The sequence below is a fragment of the Sarcophilus harrisii genome, chromosome 3 (assembly GCF_902635505.1).
Source record: "Sarcophilus harrisii chromosome 3, mSarHar1.11, whole genome shotgun sequence".
Lineage (NCBI taxonomy): Eukaryota > Metazoa > Chordata > Mammalia > Dasyuromorphia > Dasyuridae > Sarcophilus > Sarcophilus harrisii.
Window position 1 is genome coordinate 338,022,371 of NC_045428.1, and position 20,652 is coordinate 338,043,022.

The following is a 20,652-nucleotide window of genomic DNA, read 5'->3' on the forward strand; positions in this document are numbered from 1 at the left end:
CAAACTACACATCCTTAGTTCCCCAAGTATGCTTTCACCTCCTCCTTCCCTCCACCTTTCCAGTGTCTTCTCCTTTATCTGTGGTCCAACTCTCCTGAAGTTTAGGCACTTACGTTTTTATATTATGATACTATAAGCTAGCTAACAGTGCCCTTTCCAGACCACCTATCCTAGCAATTACACATAATTAGGATTTGTCTGTCCAAGCCATCTCTGTCCAAAGCTCTCAGCTGTCACTTGGAAAGGCTCAAGGCAGGGGTTCTTAAACTGTGTGTGTGTGTGTGTGTGTGTGTGTGTGTGTGTGTCTATGTGTGGAGAGACAGAGAGAGACAGAGACAGAGAGACAGAGAGAGAGAGGAGGAAGGAGGAGGGAGAAGGAAGGGAAGGAGAAGGAAAGAGAAGGGAAAAAAGAAGAAGGAAAGGAGATAAAGACAAAGACACAGAGAGAGAGACTTATTAGAGAGGAGAGGAAGGAAAAATGAAGTAGAGGAGGGGAAAGAAGGGGAGAGATAGATCATTTTTTTACAAGAGACAGACCATTTTTACAATATGGTAAAGCCTTTTTCACTTAAGATCATAGAAATCCTAAAATCTATTCATGGGAATCCATTGTTCCCTGATCATGAAGCCCTGTTATAAGATCTTTAATTGAGAGAAATTATATTTCTTATTCATGATTGATAATAGTGATGACATCTCAGTGCTCTATAGTTTACATAGTACTCATATATTTTATCCCATTTGATCCCCAAAACACAACCCTACAAGGTAAGGCAGATGTCATTATTCCCATTTGACAAATGAGAAAAGCCTGATTTACCAAGTTTAAGAGACTTATTCAACATCATCTGACCCTACATGTGCTAATTCCAATTACAGTAAGCTTTCTTTCCTTTTTTTTTACAGAAATTTATTAATAAGGGACAATGTCATAACCTTAAGGTCAACCAAGTTCATCAGTAATAATTCATCTAGGGAGCTATATGGACGTAGGGAGACTCTCCTGGTGTCCATTCAAATCATATGGTATAGGCAATTATCAATTCTTCCTATGCATAATAGAGTTTCTATGATTATATTTGCATACAAAGACAATTTAACATTCCTGCTTTAGACGGATGGTGGCAAAGAGACAAGGGAGCGCATATTTGAAACTTGACACTTTGCTCCAACTCAATCTTCTCAAATGCTCCAACATGAAAACACACAATTTTCAAATTTTTTTCTATCTGGAGACAGAGAAAATTAGGAAACAACTAAGGTTAGGGCATATTATTGGGAAAAGAGATTAGAATAAAACAGTGAATTTGTGCACTGGCAAGATGTTGCTTAATGTATAATTCACAAGTACCCACACATCTGTGTGGAGATTTAGAGTATGAGTTTAATCATCAGAAAAGGATCTGACATACTGGGCTCTTTTTTAATACCTTTTACAATTCTCAGAAGTTCCTTTCTTTGAATAGTTGGAGAGGTAAAGAGTATACCTGGAAAGGATACTTGTATTCTGGAGACTTAGAATACAAGTCTATCCGCAGTGTTTAAAAACTGTGACTTAACAAAAATCTAATCCTGGAAGAAGAAAAAAAAAAGTAGAACTAAATCTGCATTTCACTCTCTGGTTTCATAGAAAAAGAAACAATCGACTTCATTCCATTAACTATTTCTCCCATAAGTAGTAAGATGGGAAAGAATAGCTGATATAATGTGGTCCAAAGCAGGAGAAAGAGTTGAACTTCTGAATAACAAATAGCTTAGTCTCTTTCACAGACAAGGCACAATCCCCATAACTGCAAATATCCAACCAGATGGTGAATTTTCAAAACAACTCACATCTGTACAGAAACTTGGAAGGAAAAGTGTAATATTCCATTAAACTAGCCCACATACCCACCTCCAAATTTCAGGAGCCAAATCGGCTCTTTCAGAATTGAAACTACATGGATTCTTAATAGTCTGGTCTATAACATAAGGATAAATTTGTGATGGAAGAATTCTATATAGAGGCCTTATATTTAGCAATAACCATACAGTAGTGTTTTTGTGTAGGGTGATGTCTCCTTTAGATGGAATTACAATAATTATAAATAATGTTGACAGATTATGACATTCACCTATTAAGATACTAGACAAACATTCCTATAATTTGCTGCCTTTTGAGTTTGTAAAAAATAAATGAAAGGAAATCCCCAGGGATGCTGCTAATGGGGTATCTGGAATGGTAGTTTCAAAGGTACAGGGTTCAGGAAATAACAGTCAAAGAATAATGCTTTTTAAGCCAAAACATATAGAGCAGTAAATGAATATTTTAGTACTTACCACAAGACTGCTGTCTAGAGACAATCTTTTTCCAAAGTCCCTTTTCTCGAGCTGTCTTTTCCCCTCCATGGATGAAGGTATTTATTTTCCTTTGTGATTTATAAGAAATCTCAGGCTGTTTCCAGGGTCACTGCAAAAAGGGAACATGTGTTCTACTATCCATGTTAACATTTCTTGGACTTTCGTTATTAACTTTCTAACCAGACACAAATGGTAGCTAGAGAACTGGGGCTATTGCAACCCCCACACCCTTGAGGGTGGCTAACACTGGTGGCTGACTTTATTGAGGCCCCAGTGTTTTTATAGGTTTTGCTAACAGAGCTGGGGAATGGGTTTGCAGGGCTAATCAGCAGACTGTGGAAAAAAACAAACAGTCCATTTCATGCCACACTTGTTCCACACCAGTCTCTTTCTATTGGCATGACTCACTCTGTTACTATGTACATGGATGCTTTCTGCAAATTCCATGAAGCCAAATTGACAAAACTGTCCCCTATAATTGATATTTCCTGATCTCAGACTACCTGACTGAAGACTACCTCACTGAAGGGGAAAGCAAAATGCTCCCACCAATCCAAAAATATTTAAATTATCATTAAAACTCAAGTTTTCATTAATAAAATAAAATAAAATATTTGAGAAGTGTCATTGGATAGATTCCCTTTGGAACTGCTAGACTGAGAAGAAAAAGATCATTATCCTTATCAACAACAAATATTTACCAAAAGACTTCTAACTGAACTTAGCATTAGGAGAGCCTTGGATTCAATTCTTGACCTTGACACTTACTGGATATATTACCATCGATAAGTCACTTAATCTCTCTGAACCTCAATTTCTTCATTTGTAAAATAGAAACAATCACACATGCAACAACCTACCTCATGGGGTTATTGTGAGGAAAAATCTTTGCAAACTTTGAATTACTAGATAAGTTTAATGTTATCATGTTACCAATTTTCAAATATTAGAATGATTTAAAATTCACTTAATGTTAAAACTCTATAGAATATAATTTCATCTTTCTCGATTATCCAAAAGGCACCTTAGGATCTTGTAGTAGTCACAAACTTGTATGATAACAGTGTTATTGATAAAAGTACATAGCCAGATCACAGGTATTTCAAGTTAAACAAAGTACCAGATAAAATAATTTTTATTGAAAATTCAAGTGGAGTATTAAAATAATAATAATAATAATAATCTAAATGCATATATCATTTATTGATTATCCCACCAAGGGTAAGATAGCTGTTAATTAATGTTAAATAGTTATGCCCCCTTGGGACAAAGTCTGTTTTTCATATTTATATTGCCAATACCTTAACTGAGGGTTTACTGAATGAAATTTGCTGAACCTCTATTTTACAGTTAATGAAACTGAAGCCCAAACAGATTAAGTGAGTTATCTAAAGTTAAATAGTAAATGGTAGTTTTGCATCTAGGACTTCTGACTCCATTCTTCCTTATTCTCAAAGGCTTCCATCTAAGATACAAGCATTGACTATTTTTCTTTCCTTGTTTCCTATTATATTAGTATGTTTAAAATACAAGCACAGAAATTGAACCTGTGATATCACTGATACAAGATGGAGATTGGAAAGCTGGCCTGTGGACCAGATCTACCCAATGCTTGCTTAACCCCCAAGTTGAGAATGGGTTAATGTTATCATTATGTTACCAATTTTCAAAGATTGGAATAAATTAAAATTCAGTTAACATTAAAATTCTACAAAATGAAATTTCATCTTTCTTTATTATCCAAAAGACACTCAGGATCTTGTAGTAGTTATAAACTTTAATGATAATGGGATTATTGATAGGATTACATAGCTAGTTAACAGATATTACGAAGTATTGCATTTAAAAATATTTTTTTAAAAAAGTCTCATATTCCATTATATATAGCTTAGGTAATACAAAATAGGCATGCAAGTGATCAACTTGTCTGCCCCTTAGTATTACAGAGTTGCCTCAAAGCCTTAAAAGAGTAAAAGACTTGGTTAATGAGCATTGGAGATCTTTCTGGAGGACACATAGTCTTCCTGGTTCCAAGGTCAGGTCTCTCCACTATATGATGATGCCTCACTATTAAAAATAAATACAAAATATTTATAAGGCATATATTTATAAGGCATGAACAGCTAGAAGGATCAAGAAAGGTCTCAGGAAATCTGGGATAGGAAGATAACAAGTTCTGTTTTTTTTTTTAATTTAAGAAATTTTTTTTCTAACATTTTCTAGGCAAACACTAATTATTAAAAAGAAAAGTTTTTTTTTAATTAAATTTCACAGTTGATAGCGAGTCTGGTGAAACAATTCAAAACTTTTTTCCTCCTGGATGAATTTGAAGACCTGATTGACCCTGAAATCCTAGCCAAGTAGTCCACCTGATTTTCTCCCATTCTCCTTTCTCCATTGGCCCTTCAACTTTTTTCATCAGCTATTTTCCTATAAATTTCTACCATTTGACAGTTAACCATCTTAAGAAAGCAGTCTACAACTGTCCTTCCATTTACTCTTCTCTCATTTCTTCTGAACCTGCATTCCAGTGTCTCTCCAAAAGCTAGCAATGAATTCTTCATTGCCAATTCCAATGACCTTTTCTCAAACTTTAGTGGCTCAAACCCACTTTCATGCATCTTACCGCCCACCATATGCACTGTGATCTAGCCACATTGGAACATTTTTGCTTCCCCTAAAACAGTACTTTATCCCCTGTCTCCATTATTTTGTCTTGACTCTCCCTCATGTTTAAAATGCTAAAATACCTAAAACCTAGCACTTCTGCCTCAGCTTCCATAGCTCCTTTCAAACACAAATCTCATCTTGTGCAGGTCTTTCCCAATCTTTCCATCTGTGAATAATTTCTTTCATATTCGATTCATCTGCTCAGCTTGTGTCTTACTTTATATGTCTTGTTACATAATGTTCAATAGATATATCGTATTTATATTTGTTTCCCCTACTAGAATCCCTCCTCCTAAAGAGCAAAGAGTATTTTATTTTATTTACTTATTTGCCTTCCTTTGTTTTCCTACAGAGTAAGTATTTAACAAATATTTATTGATGAAGTGATTCCCTATATTACTAGGTTAAAGAGAACATAAATGTATTACTAAAGCAAATATGCTTGGAAAGTTCACCTCGACCCTTTTTAGTGGTAAGAATGGAAGTGCTCAGCAACCTGACAAAAGACAGGAAATTAAGTTTTCTTTTAAGCAACAATGACTGTAGATTATTTTCTTTGCAATTCTATTGCCAGCTAATGAAACTTTCACTTCCAGATATTTAAAACTCTGAGTCAGTCTAAATAAACTCCGTTGTAATTTTCCTTGCATTTAAATGTTCCAAAGTATTAAATAGACCTTTTTAATATTTCTAATGATGCCAATAATTCTATTTGCACTTAAACTTTATTAACAGGCAGCATAGTCTTGGAGGAACAATAATTGAATAATACTATTAAAGGAAACCTTCAAGGCATATTTTCCACCCTATATTTTACATGTGCACATTTTAAGTATAAAATAAAAACAAATTTTCTATCCAAATTGATTTCCATCTTCCTGAATTATATTTCCTCTTCTGCTTTGAAATATCAATTACACAGCCAGAAGATTCTTTAGGAAAATCTACTTTGACTCTCTCAGGACAGACCAACTTAAATCAAAGGAACAGCTAGCATCTGGACAGTGACTCATACTGGACATGGTAAGAACTAATCTGCTTCAGTTAGTTTAGGTTATAGTGTAGGTGAGGCTGTATGACTGGTCCTTATTCTCCTATAAAAACTACTTCAATACCCAAACTCAAAACCTGAAAGGGAAGAATATCCTTAATGTAAATATCACCTCTTAATCACTTACACATCCTCTCTCTATCTTTACTGTTATTTTCTCAAAAATAGATGATTGACTTTTTAAAAAATCTTTATGTATCAGTGGGAAGAATTTGTAGATCTATATTATAAATAGTTTTTCTACTAATTTTGGTTTCACTCAGGATAAATTATTGTTCTATAATAAATAGAGGCTCAAAATTCAAAGATTATTATGGATAAGGGCTATCAAAGATCAAAGTTCATCATTCACAAAATTTATTCTCCATTCCCCCATCTCTCCACATGCAACACCCCTTCCTCAGATTGAAAAGTAAAATAAAAAGAAAAAAGGAATTCTAAATTTGAAGAGGATGATGTGCATGTGTGTATGAGTATGCACATGCACACATATTAACAGTTTGGATGTGTTTTAATTTTATTCCCTATTACTTACAATTACTAACTTTACTATCTGGGACCTAAATTCATTTTTGACAAACCATTCCACTCCAATCCACTGAACATGTATAAGCACAGTTTTCAGGTATTCATGTTGGTTTTTATTAGAGGACACATTGAGTGGTTTAGGGTTCTGACACTGATGTCATAAGTGGAATGCATGTTTTTAAGTAGACTGATGCAAAGATATCAGAAATAAATGGAAAAGAGAATTGTCCAGATTTAGGAGCTAGACAAAAGTGAACAGATTCAAATTTATGTGTCTTTCAATGCTTACATGCCTTTTGTAATCTGCAAAAGCATCCTGAAGCAGATTGACCACTAGAAAACTGAATGGTAATAATTCTGGAAGACAGATTTCCCAAATGTGATGTTCTTCATCCCTGTCAGAGAGTTTAGCAGTTGGAAACAGTCTCAGAGGGATGTTACAATAGCCCATCATGGTGAAGTGGGAGAAAATTTTGCATGATGATAAAAATTGGTTTGTGAAAATGGTTTCATGAGTACATCTACATTAAACTCCAAGCTCAGGATACCAACAGCCCCAGGTTGATGATTTAAATGCTAAACAGTTCCAAAGTAACATTGCCTTGTGGGCTCACTATTTCCATAGACATCTGACCTTACATTTAGAAACTCGAGCAAGATCTAATTCCAGAGCACTTAACTCCTGTTCTGCCTGCAGAATCTTTGGCAGGAAAATATAATGTACTGTCTCCTAAATGCACTATCTGGCCAGTACAGCCAGATAGGAAAAGAACTGTGATTGACCTGAACAGAAGTTTCTGAGAGGTTGAGAAAAAGGAAACTTGGTATCATTAAGAAGCTCCTCCAAATTTATCAAAGATTGAACACCACGTATGTAATGAACATTATCCTTCATACCAGGAGAGACATAAGGATTAAGTCAAAAGTTGTTGCTTACATAAAGTTCACAATCTAGAAGAGATTTAGGACTTGTACAAAAATTATCATATTGCAAAAAAAGCATTTGTAAGAGCTGCAAAGTGTAATGAGAAGCTGGGAGTGGGATGGGGGAAAATCATTGCAGCCAAGAGAGATTAGTAAAGGTCCCAAAAATAACTGCACAAGAACTCACTCAGACAAAGTGGGAAAGAGCTGCTCTCTTTTTCCTCTTTTCCAAGTGCTCATGAGCTTGACCTGTCACCAGAGATATATGATCAAACTCTACATGAGTCTTCATTACATTCTCTGACATTAAACTGACTTCCTCATAGAAATTCATCTTCTTCATTCAGCATTTAGCAAATAGTGATAAGTACTTGTTATGAATACCAATAGCATGTATTAAACATGCACCTATTATTCGTATATACTAAATATGTATTAAGTCCCCTGTTAGGTACACAGATATGGAACACTACTTTCTCTTAGAATGTAAGCTCTTTGGGGGTAAAGATCTTTTCCTTTGGGCACTATATGTAAGGTGAATAGCCCAGTATCATGCCTACACTATAAAAACTTAATAAATGTTCATTGAACTGATGATAAAATTACTGAACTTACAATTCTATAGCAAGAAAAGCTATGTACAAAAAACATAATCCAGTGTATTGTGAATGCCATATTTATGCATAGACAATAGACATAAGAGAGAGCAGTCTTGACAAATGAATTGAATTAACTGGTGAATGAATTTAATTGAGGGAATGAATGAAAAATAAGTGAATGAGTTTGGAGAAGGAAAAGATTGCTCTCTGAAGTTGTCAGAGAAGGCCTCCTCATGTTGCCCTTGCTTAAGTCAGGGTGTCAGATTCTTGTCAGACAAATTCCACTGACATTTAATTATAGATATGCAGTAATTATACTGCATGAACTAAAAACACAAGGGATTGTAAGTAAGAGATGTCTACTAGAATACACATATTGCTTTTTTTTGCACTTCACCTCTTCCTCAGTTTCTTTCCTCTGTTTTTCTTTTTCTCTGTGTTTTCACCTCTTTCTGTTTAGCTCCTTCAGTCCTTTTCTTTTTTCCTATTTAATTGGTTTATGGAATGTTTCTGATTCATTATAAGGGTCTATACACAGCCTTTAAGCCCTTCAGGGGGAAAGTCACTGTAGAAATCTAATAAATAAATAAGATGCAGCCTATAACCCCAGTGGATTAGAGGAATATTTAGATAAGCAATTGAGGAAGGAAAATCTTAACACTGTGTCATCTGCTAACGTTAATGAGTTAATTAAATTAGAAAAATTCCACTGCCAAAAGCTAAAACACTCAGTTAAGTAGGATGCTAGGGGAATTAAATGACAGTGTTATTCAATGCATTCTGCTCAGGCTTGTGATTTTTTTTTCCTTGTAGGCTGTAGAGAGCTACACTTAAAAAGCCATCTCATTTCAAGAGAGTATTTTCCATCTGGGGCCAGTTGGGTAGAATATGCTGCCTACTCTGCAAAGCCTGTTGGAGGAAAATACTTGTTAAAGAAACTGTTTACAAAAAAAAAATGTGGAAAAAAATACAACATGGACTTTGTAGTGACATCTTCTGTAAACACAGTTATATCTATTATTTTCTCCTAAAACATCTTTGCACATAAATGAGGAAATAAAATTATTTTAGAAATGGGTATAATAAAATAAATTGGTAGTTGTTACATCTCTGCTACACACACTTATTATAGTTCTGAAATATTCTTCTTTTCCTGGAAGCTAAGGGTTGTTTTGGGGTTTTTTTGCTCTCCTTTTTTTTGGGAAAGCTCCCCAATAACCTAACTGATGTGAACAATTCAAAGAGCCATGAAAATGAAGATTAAGGGTATAAGAATAAGAAAGCCATTACAAATATAAGGAATTTCAATAAACCATACAATAGTAAGATAAGGCATTAGATGTTCTAAATAATAATAGCTATCAAAAATAAAATGCATAAGAAAAGTTTCTAACATGTTTATCTTACCCTCTCCTTGTCTAATTAAATGAAGAGAACTATTCATTCATGCAAAAGAGGGATAGATTAGAAACTCAGAAAAGTATGTAAGATTGAACAACTACCTACCTAAATGGGTATCCTATCCACAGAGAAGTGTAGACCACTTCCCTTTTTAAAATTAGCTATAGCAATTTCTTTGTTAGGCTGCTTAATCCTCTGGCTAATATCCTTGCCTATTATGAACTAGGAGTATTTAATGGCCAAAGTCTTTAATAACTTTGACTTTTTTTATTTTGATTAGACATTCACTTTTGTCCTGGATAAAGGCCTAGTTTGATGAAGTTAGGGGTCAAAGAAGTAGACCAAGAATGGCCAAAGTATCTAGCTTTCTTGTTTTGTTTTATGGGATTTATCTAGCTCTAGTGTGATAGGTAATAGCAAACTGGATTTCTTCATTGGATGATACTAAGAAGAGGACTATTATAAAGCCCTTGGATATAAGGATATGAGATATATAAAGATAATAGAAGCTTTATAGGTTGTGACTTGGACTTTGTACAATTCTTCTTGGTCTAACTTTACCTTGAGGCATTTAAAACGATGGAATCAAAAATAATAGGAATCTTAGTGGTCAACTAATGGGTAGGTCAAAATCCCATCCAGTACAATATTTTCTCTATCACATGGCTTACATAGAATTATCATAGCTTGCATTTACTTTTGATTGAAAATTACCTAGTAAGAGATCTTTTGCTAACTTATTAGTCAGGCCATTCTGCTACTGGGAAATTTGTTAGTAATATAATTTGTATTTATTTAGCATTTTAAGGTTTGTATAATATTGTATTTATATTAATATACATGTTACCTCACTTAATCTTCACAAGAATTCTGTCAGGTAAACCATACTAATTCAATTATTTCCATTTTTCATGTGAGGAAAGTAAAGATCATAACAGGTAAAGAATTTTATTTAGGTCTTGGCTAATAAGTGGCAGAGGTAAAACCTAAATTAAGATCTTTTGAGTCTATATCTAGCATTATTTCTTTTGAGGTACTCAAGATTAAGGGACTTGTCCAGGGTCACACAGCTAGTGTATGAAGCCAGATTTGAACTCAGATGCTCTTTACTTCAGAGCTGTCACACTACTTTCTATACCATCTATCTGCCCCTCTATCAAGTATTCTTTAATATTTACTGCCATCCATTCTCTGAAGAAATTTATAAATGTCATCAGCAAAAGAAATTGGGCTTATACTGGGCTGAAATAAGCTTCTCTATAATTTTTACACATTACTTCTAGTTTTGCCTTTTGTTGTCCTGTAAGATCTCTTTCTTCTTCTACATGATAATACACAAAGTGTCTGAAGACAGTTATTATTTTCATCTGCATCTTTTCAGGGATAAAGATCATGACTTCTTGTAGAGGGATGAAACGCTTGAGTCATTGCACTGAGGTCCGTTCAAGCACTTAGTGCTAATTACTGATTGGACAATACTCTATGGGTATGTGGTTGGGAAATGGCCCTTCCTACTATCCTGTGCTGGCTTGATAATTAGTGTATACAGAGAATTGTAGGAGGGACTAAGGGTGGAGTAAGACTAGCCAGGGTCACTCTCTAGGCAGGAGATGAAGAAGGAAGGTTGCAGAGATTCTGCTTCCATCAAATTCAATTCTACCGCTAAAGACCAAGAATAAAGACTAAGGACTTTTGCTTATCCTGACTCTAGCTGATTCTAAGGTATCCAGGATGCTAGCGTGGTCGTCACAACTTCTCCCAAGAATCCTTTATATAATATGATTTTCAGCCCTCCATCCATCCTGATGTCTTTCATTCTAATCAGTCTCATTTGATACTCTCTTTTGATATATAGTTCCCAGATTTAAACATACATAGTCTGTATGGTCTTACAAAAATAAAGTGAGATGATTGCTAATTCTGATAAGGATTCTATATTTATTTTGATACTTAGCAAAGAAAATACAAGGTACCATGTGATATATCATCTAAATGGTCTAGAGACATTCTTTAGTATCTAGCACATAGTAGGCAATTTTAATTTTTCATCTGCATTAGTAATGATGTCACGTTTAGTTCATACAAAGCTTTTACCAAATCATTTTTTTTGCATGAACTTCTTTTAAATCAAAATAGCCCCCAATCAGCAATTTTTTTCAAAATACATGCAAAGATAGTTTTCAACATTCATCCTTGCAAAACCTTGCATTCCAAATTTTTTTCTTCTTTCCTTTCTCTCATCCTTTCCCCCAAACAGCAAGTAATCCAATAAATGTTAAATATGTGCAATTCTCTATTCACATTTCCACAATTATCATGATATATAAGAAAGATCACATCAAAAAGGAAAATGATGAGAAAGAAAACAAAAAACAAGCAAACAACAAAAATGGTGAAAATACTATGCTGTGATCCACATTCAGTCTCCACAGTCCTCCTCCTTTCCATCAAAAGCTTACTGGAACTGCCCTGAATCACCTCATTGTTGAAAATAGCCCATCTGAATTATCTCCTTGCTGCAATATACAACGCTTTCTTGGTACTACTCACTTCACTTAGCATCAGTTCATTCAAGTTTCTGAAATCATCCTCTCCTATTTCTTATAGAGCAACAATATTCCATAACACTCATATGCCATCACTTATTTAGTCATTCTCCAAATGATGGCCATCCACTCAGTTTTCAGTTCCTTGCCACTACAGAATAGTCAGCAATTGTTTAATGTATTTTTAAGTACAGAAACATTCCTTTTTAATTTTTATTCCAATTTTATAATTATCACACCTAAGATTTTTCTGGGCAGAAAGAGTTGAAGATCTTAGGCAACATTTGTTGTTGTTCAGTCCTTTTAGTCATGCCTGATTCTCTGTGACCCCATTTGCACTTTTCTTGGTAAAGATACTGGAGTGATTTGCCATTTCTTTCTTTGGCTCATTTTGCAGATAAGGAAACTGAGGTAAACAAGGATAAGCGACTTTTCTAGGGTAGCATAGCTAGTAAGTGTCTGAAGCCACATTTTAATTCAGGAAGATGGGTCTTCCTGACTCCAAACCATGGCTGGTCATCTACTGAGCCACCTAGCTGTCCTACATGCCAAATTGAATGATAAAATTCTTTGTAGTTGAGAACCAACTTCTTCCAAACTAAAAAAGCCAAACAGTTGAGTTGTATTGTCGTGAAAACTACATTTTTCTGATAGTTAATCTTTCCATAGATTTAATTAGCTACTATAGATATGACTGATGAAAGTCATCTGCAGGCTTTCTGGCAGGAAAAAAATATATCTGGCCACCTCCTTAAACAGATTAGACAGTATCCTTTGCAAATGGATTAAAGGCATCATGTCCTGTTTTCAGTTGATAAAAGATACATTTTTCTGGCTTCAACTATTTCTTATATGCATGACCAATTTAAACATTCTAAGCAATCAACATGCCTTGGTGAAATCTTCAAATCCAATTCATTAAAAAGGCATTGAACACCAATTTGTTGAAGCACTTGATTAAAAAAAAAACCCACAGAACTTTGGACTGGAGCAGGTCTTCCTAAACTTTTTCTACTCATGACCCCTATACACCCAAGAAATTTTTATGGATTCCAGATATATAGTTACATAAAATAGGTAAACAAATCAAACATTTACTGAAAATAAATCACAATTTTACAACCCCCACATAATTATACTACCCAATATGGGGTTAAAACCCACAATGTAAAAAGCTTTGGACTAATTTCACAATCAATAAATGATCAAAGGATATGAATCAAAAATTACTAATATAGAAATATGTTTTAAATGATTTTACATGTAAAACCTATAACAGATAGTTTGCTTCTTGGGGAGGGGAAGGTAAGGGTGAAAACAATTTGGAAAATTGTCAAAACTTTACAAAAATGAATGTTGAAAATAATATTTACATGTAATTAGAAAAAATAAAATACTATTCAATTCAGAAAAAAAGAAACTTTGGATCAGATTGCCTTCCAGCTCTACAATTTTGTGCTTCTGTGTTTTTCAATATAAAATATATTAAAGCATCCAAGGGGAAATGCTCATAAATCTGTCCAAAATATATATACTTTGAATAAAGACTTGTCATTTCATCTTAACTTTCTATGTCAATAGGAAAAATTAGATCATTTTATTGAAAATGAACATCATCACTTTCAGCATGAAGGAATACAATGTTAGCAATTGGCGTAGGATTAGAAAAAAATTAAAATAGAACACTTCATTCCTCAGTACCAAGTTTCCTGAGACACTAAATAGAATTGGAGATGGAAAGAATGTTAGTAGAGGGGCAGCTAGGTAGCGAAGAGGATAGAGCACCAGCCCTGAAGTCAGGAGGCCCTGAATTCAAATTTGACCTTAAACACTTAACACTTCCTAGTTGTGTGACCCTGGGCAAGTCACTTAATCCCAATTGCCTCAGTGAAAAAAAGAAGAAAGAAAGAAAGAAAGAAAGAAAAAGAAAAGGAATGTTAGTCGATATCAGATTTTATCAGTACCAAAATTATTTAATAGGTAATCTAAATCTACCCTTTGATTGGGGACTTCCAAATACCTTTATTTATTGGAAGTACTAGAACTGTTGGGAAGTGTTCTTCTTATATCAAATATAAACGTGCCATTTTCAGCTGTTGTCTTTAGTTCTCTCTAGAGGGACCAAACAAAAAAGGCTGATACTACTTTCACCTAGAGACATATCAAATATTTGAAAAGAGCATCATGTCTTCAAACCCTGTGCCTTCTGTTCTCCAGGCTAAATACTCAAGGACCTAGTTGTTCATCTGTATATGCTTCTCTGTATTTACATGAAAATCAGAATTAAACACAATACTGTTTATGCGTGTGTGTTATATCAGATGTGAACTGATAGGACAGATTGTATTGGGATTACAACCTCTTTTCCTAGAAGTTCTATTTCTCTTAATGCAAGCTAAGAGTGCATTATATTTTTTGGATGCTATAGCATACTCATATCAAATGCTCTATTTCCCTATAACAAGTCACAAGAGTATTCTCATTCCCAGGACCAATTAATAATTAGTAGCATTGCCACTTTTAAAATATCACAATCAATAGTTTACAAAAATTAGAAAATAAAAATGTTTATGCAAACACCGTCCAAAAAATTTGCTTAACAGAAAAATTTTACTGTATGAATATGGAGAACTATAAGCAGTTTTCCTAATTACTGATGTTAATTAAACTTTTGATTTTACTCTACAAATTACCCTGAAGTGATATAAAATATTTTCTGAGGTATGAAAGATAACAAACAAAATAAGAAAATGCTTAGATAATAAAATATTTATAAGTATATTTTTAGGGAAATGTATCAGCATCTTACAAACTGAAATTATGAAATATTTTAAAAATAAGAGCCTTTAACATAAATTAAATTAAATTTAATAAGCATTTACTAGTTCCAGACTATGTGCCAGAAATTCTGCTATGTATTAGGGACAGAAATAAGGAGAGGAAAAAGACAGTCCCTGTGCTTAAGAATCTTATAATCTAATCGGAGAAGACATAAGGAAGTTGAAAAGTGATGCAAGTGTGGTGCTCTTATGGAGTCAAAACCAAGCAGAACTGTTTAAAAAAATGAAGTTTCCCAGGAAGGATGTAAGCCTTCTGTAAAGGATGGCTTTGGCAAATGTTAAACGATCTGCCTTTGAGACCACCTCCAACCAGAGGGTAGAGACAAATACTATATATTGTATTTCCTCCATGATCCTTCACTAAGATATCAAAACATCAAGTCATCAAAACAGAGAACCATACATCTTGTCATCTATATTTTTCATTTATACCAAGAAAATATTATTTGTAAGTGCAGATTCTCTTTTGATCCATTATCTTTCTTCATAATCTTTCTACATTCTGAATAAAGAATTATGGTTTGCAGGAACTCATTCCATCATTTCTTGGTTCTTTTTACTACATACTTTCATAGTAGTTTTAGAGTCTTTATATAACCAAGGATAATTTAGCTTGACTCTCAGATATCAAATTAACTTGATAATCATCCATTTTATTCTTTATTTTTTGTTTGTTTAGATATAATCCCTATAGGTCTTAATGAATCTTAATAAAATCAAAATAAAATTAATGAATCTTAATAATAGTTAAATAAGAATTAGAGCAGAAATCAAGGGATTCTTATAATAGTTTCATCATCTCTGCCTCTTTTTGGTTAGGCAAGTAATATCCCCTGTCAACTTTTTTTTTTTTTTTTTTTTTTTTTTTTTTAGTGTTAGGGTATAAGTAGAAAGAGTAATAGATTCAAAAATTAGAGGATCTGAGTTTACATTCTGTTTTGCCATTGACTATACGAATAATCTCAGGCAAATCACATGACCTCCCTGTCTTTCATTTTTTCAATGGTAAAATGAGAAGACTGAACTTGATGATCTGAAAAAACCCTGCTAATTCTATTTCTAATGTCTTATTGTCTTTTCATATATGTAAAATGTGGGACTTCCACTAGATGGTTCCTTGTGTTTCTTCTAAGATTAAAATTTGATGACTATGAAATGTTAAAAGGATATTTAGACTTATTTGTTTTTAATTTCATATCTCTGTTTTAATTCAAAAATGTTAAATCACTAGATTGTCAAATTTCTTCAATTTAAAACATATAATCAGCCTAACACATTCTCAATTTCATTTTTGTAGCTGAATCTGGAATGTATAAATAGTACAGTGAATATTGGAACATAGAATCAAGAAGCTCTGAGCTAAACTCTCACTTCAAATACTTTCTGCTATGTGACCTTGTTCAAGTCATTAAACCTTTGCCTCAATTTCTTCATCTATAAAATAGATATAATTCTCAACATTGTTGTGAGGTCAAAATGAGATAATAGTTTTTAAATGTCTTGATTTATTTAAAACTTATACACAAAGTAAGCAAAAATGAATAGAAAAATAAAGAATTTAAAAAAAATTGTCATGTGCAATGACAAGTGTTGGAGGGGATATGGGAAAACTGGGACTCTAATACATTGTTGGTGGAGTTATGAACTGATCTAACCATTCTGAAGAGCAATTTGGAACTATGTCCAAAGGGCTACCAAACCGTGCATACCCTTTGATCCTGCAGTGTTTCTATGGGGCTTGTATCCCAGAGATCTTAAAGGAGGAAAAGGGCCCCACATGTGCAAAAATGTTTGTGGCAGCCCTTTTTGTAGTGGCTAGAAATTGGAAACTGAATGGATGCCCAACAGTTGGAGAATGGCTGAGTAAGTTATGGTATATTACTGTTAATGGAATATTATTGTTCTGTAAGAAACAATCAACAGGGTGATTTCAGAAAGGCCTGGAGAGACTTACATGAAATGATGCCAAGTGAAATGAGCAGAACCAGGAGATCATGGTACACAACAGCAGCAAGATTATATACGATGATCAATCCTAATGGATGTGGCACTTGTCAACAATGAGACAATTTAGACCAGTTCCAATGACTTTGCAATGAAGAGAGCCATCTATACTCAGAGAGAAAACTGTAGGAATTGAGTGTGGATCACAACATAGCATTCTCATGCTTTTTGTTGTTTGCATTTTATTTTCTTTCTCATTTTTTCCCTTTTTGATTTGATTTTTCTTGGGCAGCAAGATAATTGTATAAATATGTATGCATATATTGGACTTAACATATATTTTACCATGTTTAACATATATTGGATTATTTGCTATCTAGGGGAGGGAGTGGGTAGAAAGGGAGAAAAACTGGAATACAGTGGTTTGCAAGAGTTAATGATGAAAAATTATCCATGAATATCTTTTGAAAACTAAAAAGGTTTAATTATAAAAAACATTTGTTACCCATAAAAAATAAAAATAAAAAATTGTTATGTGCCCAGAACATCAAATTTTGTAACAATTCAATTCAAAATTTGTAACAATTTCCATTTCAAGAAAGCATATATAGTAATAAAAGAATGAGATAATATTTTAAAACACTTTGTAAACCTTAAAGAACTAATTAAGTGCTTGATATCTTATTAAGTTTTTATTAAGGTAAACTTTTACATTTTCTAACTTTTTAAATTAAATCAGGAAAATCCTGCTAAAGTGTGTTTCACATATATTTGCATAACTAAGCTCATTTAATTATTTCTTTAAAGGGAAACACAACATTTTACAGCTTGTACAATATGTATTTTAACTGTTTTCCATTTTCATTAATTTTTATTCATTGAGAATCTAATATATGCATAATCCTGCCTTTACCTTTGCAGGCCTGGATCATCAGTACATTTATTCAGAAGAAATTAATGCCCAGCAATTTCAACTACAACAATATCAAAAAATCATATTACTTTAGCTCTGGCATCACCACCAATGTTCAGGTGCTTTAAGACTATAACATTAAGTAAATTTTTCTATTGCTCAAAGCTTCTTCACTTGATTAAATATTTTCAATCCACTTCATCTTTGTTCCCTGACAACAGACAAAAAGTAACCAAGTCTTTCATTTATATCCAGAAAGCTCTTCCAGTGTTCAAGAAATGACACTGTGAAGAAGGGGTTCAGTGTTACTTCAGCATGGTAGAATTCCTTCAAATTTTTATGGCCATTTTATTTTTTTTAATAAACTTATTCTAATGAGTCTGAAGATAAGTGAAAGGTAAAAATGCAATGAAATAGCTAATAGAGGGAAAAAGAAATGCATGAAATAATAATGCCTATAGTTCTTTTCTTTAGCAACCTAATATATGTTCAAACTGAAAGTCACTTTGGGTTCAATTTGAGAAGAATGTTCTTCAATCACAGACCATCTCTCTCTAGACATATGGCTCTGTCCACATGCAAAATTCAGGTTCAAGAAAATTGGACATGCTTAGCAAAGGACATTCACCCAGAAAAATGAGGTAGGGGAGGGAACAATCTGACAGATGTTTTAGAAAATGATTCTGAATTAGTGGAACTAAAAAAGATGAGACTGACATAAGCAGTGAAAGTTAGTTTTATGCAGCAAGAAATTATGAACTTCAGGGGTAAATATAATGAAGCTACCTGAACATAAATTTTAAGTCCGTGTAGAACCATGCAAAAAATATTCAAATTAAGTCACACTTCTTCTAACTACCCAGACATCTAAAGAGAGCCTTGAGAAAATCCTAGTAGAGACAAGATTTTCAAATCTCTCTTTTATAAGACAGTTTGAGGGAAAGGCAAGAAAGAAAATAGTAAAAGCATAAATTGTACCTGAACTTTTTGTAAGTAGTAGTCCTCACACATCTAATAATTTGATGTCACTTTGCTTTATCTTTATTTTTAATTAATAGTATTTTATTTTTCCAAATACATACAAAAATAGTTTTCAATATCCATCTTTGCAAAACCTTGTTTTTCAATTTTTTTTCTATCTCTCTCCCTTGTTTCCCCCTTCTTCTCTCCCTTATTCTTCTAAACATATTTCCATATTCATCATGCTGCACAAGAAAAATCTAATGTCACTTTCTAATAACAAACTTTGTCCTAAGTATATTACTGTCATTGAAAACATTTCTGGAACTCCACTTTGAATATTACCCTTAGAACCTGTTACGTTCTTTTCAGCAATCCAACTGGTAGTAACTATTCTCTGAGATTAGATGTGAGTTTTGAAAATAGCCAAAAGTTACTCAAAATCACTATCAAATAAGGTGGGTGATCAATCTGTGATGTACTAGTTTAGGTGAAATCAGCTAAACCAGATAGTGAGGCTTAAGATAGTTTTATAGCAAGAGAAGTTCTTTTGTGGTTGAGGATGTCTAGAAAGCTAATTTTAAAGGAGAAAAGGAGCTAAATTTAAAGGAGAAAATTTTAAAGAAAACTTCAAAAACAAATTCCACCAAACCATGGGAATTCATACAGAGACTCTTGAGAACATTACTTCAGAGTATAACTCTTAACAAGATACATATATTCTGGATAGGGGCAGTCCTATTTTATATTATTCTTAGTACTTTTTCATTAATATACTGTATCATTAATATAAGGAAATCCTGAAAAGAAATTCTCTCTACCAAAGCAGATCAGCATCTGATTTGAAATTTATAATTTTATAGAATTGACAGGAACACTGGGAAGTAAAGAAACTTGCCCATAATTACATAGCTAGTGTGTGTCTAAGGCAGGACTTGAATCCAAGTTTTTCTGATTTGAAGGTTAGCTTTCTATTCATTACATCCAGGCTAATTCTTTGTATTTTCATTTTTTCCTGAGTACAATATTCTTCCAATTAGCATTTATTAAGTATCTATGATGTGCCAGGCACTGTGATATGTGCTTCTCACATTTGGCATTCAGAGAAGGATCTTGTGCATATCATACAAATCATTTATATTTCTTTTTATTTTGTAAGCTATTCATTTCTTGATTTCACTGTATCCTTAAGTCCCAACTCCTCTCTGAAACCCCATACAAGTAATGACAAACAATGTTATTCCTTTCTCAACCAACCATATTATGCTACACATAGTAAGATATATATAGTGTCTATTATGCCAATCCCCAGTTTATTATGGAGTGTTTGCCTCCAAATATGTCATTCTCATTCTTTTATAAAATCATGAATTTAGAGTTACGTTTTTAAGTTTGAGACTATGAACAACTAGAGAATGAGCATACTAAAGCTCCCAACAGTTCCTGAATATTAGAGAATAACTGAGGCATGGGAGAATCTATCTACACATAAACATCAAACAGCAACAATATAAAAGGTCTGTCTCAATCCTTTTAAGCTTTCTTTTGCTTATTATTATTATTATTTGCTGAGGCAAGTCACTTTATCCCAATTGCCTGGATTACCTCCAAAAAACAAACAAATAAATAAAATGAAACAAACTAAATTTAGAGAAGTCATGAAAACATATTAAGTGAACTGAAATTAAAATAGACAATGTTTTCCTCCCAGCTTCAGGTAGGTCTTTCTGCTTTTTGGAGCAATTCAACAGTTTATTTCTTTCCACACAATTATGACTCTTCATGCCTTTTTGGAAGCTTCTAGTTATACCCTTACTTTGTATAATCACTAGAAGATTATTGTGACTGGCAACTTAAACCACATGTAAAGCTGCTGATTTCATCCATCTCACAATTACCTCTGATTTATTATCTCTTTGGGGAAGGGCTCATTCCT

At 33.3% G+C, this 20,652-nt stretch overlaps 1 long non-coding RNA gene across 1 annotated transcript in view; it reads right to left on the reverse strand.

The window, feature by feature from the left end:
- Positions 1–2,408: 2,408 nt before the first annotated feature.
- LOC116422978 overlaps positions 2,409–20,652 on the reverse strand; it is a 34,706-nt gene continuing 16,462 nt past the window's right edge. Inside the window, exon 2 of the long non-coding RNA XR_004233467.1 lies at positions 2,409–2,449. This is a non-coding gene — a long non-coding RNA (uncharacterized LOC116422978). The remainder of the gene's footprint in view (positions 2,450–20,652) is intronic.